This window comes from Gavialis gangeticus, unplaced genomic scaffold, assembly GCF_001723915.1.
Source record: "Gavialis gangeticus isolate Ggan-Ray unplaced genomic scaffold, GavGan_comp1, whole genome shotgun sequence".
Taxonomy (NCBI): domain Eukaryota; kingdom Metazoa; phylum Chordata; order Crocodylia; family Gavialidae; genus Gavialis; species Gavialis gangeticus.
Genome location: NW_017728993.1, coordinates 85,062,544 through 85,063,477, shown reverse-complemented (window position 1 = coordinate 85,063,477; position 934 = coordinate 85,062,544).

The window sequence follows — 934 nt, the reverse complement described above, 5'->3', positions numbered from 1 at the left end:
CCGGGGGGGGGGGGGAAGGGGGGGAGTTAAAACAAACAAACAAACCCCCAAACACTTGCACATTTACCTCTCTGATAGAAACCTCTGAGCCACCCTCCAGTATCCCAGGCCCATGCCCATCCCATCCAGAGATGGAGTCTGAGACTTAGCTGGACTTCACTGCTCCAGCTGAGCACAGAGTAAATCTTGTCAGCCTCAGGGCTGGGAAAGCCCAGCTCCTCTCCACAGCCATGGTGATGTACAGCTGTTATCACTTCCCCTGACCCTAAGTAGGCAGGGGGAAATGACCTACCAGCACCTGATCCCTGACCCACCCAGCACCCCTTTGGACTAGAACTGGCCTGCCACTGCAGGAGCGTAACTAGGGAGTTATGGTACTAGTCTCAGATGCTGACTATTTGTCGGGGCACCAAAATCCCTACTAGGAGTCTTTATAATGGCAGGGGAAGACCTGTGTTGCCCAGCTATAGAAGCTAAGCAGCATAGACCTGCACCTAGCAGTACATAGGAGGGGCAGGACTGGGAATAGCAAGTGGCATAGTATGTAGCTCTGTGGAATTTCAAGCAGTAGGTGCAGCCTTGCACCCAGTACCATATCTGTGGTGAGGGGGAGCAAATGGGGCTCCAGGAGCAGCTCCCAGGAAGCCTGCACTACATGCTGCTGCTGCCAGATTCTCCCTCTCAAGCTGCTGCTGCTGCTACTGATATGGTTGCTGTTGTAGTCAATACTGCTACAGTAGCAGCAGCAGCAGCAGGAGCTGCTGCCTTGCCTGTGCAGAGATCCTGAGCAGGTAACACTTCCCCTTTCCCAGATGACATACCTCACATTTCTTCAGGCACTAAATGAGACTCTGTCCTGCCCACACCATTCCCTGAGCACCTGTACCATTCCCAAAGTCCCTTGACTCACCTCCACCAGGGACATGGACCCCCA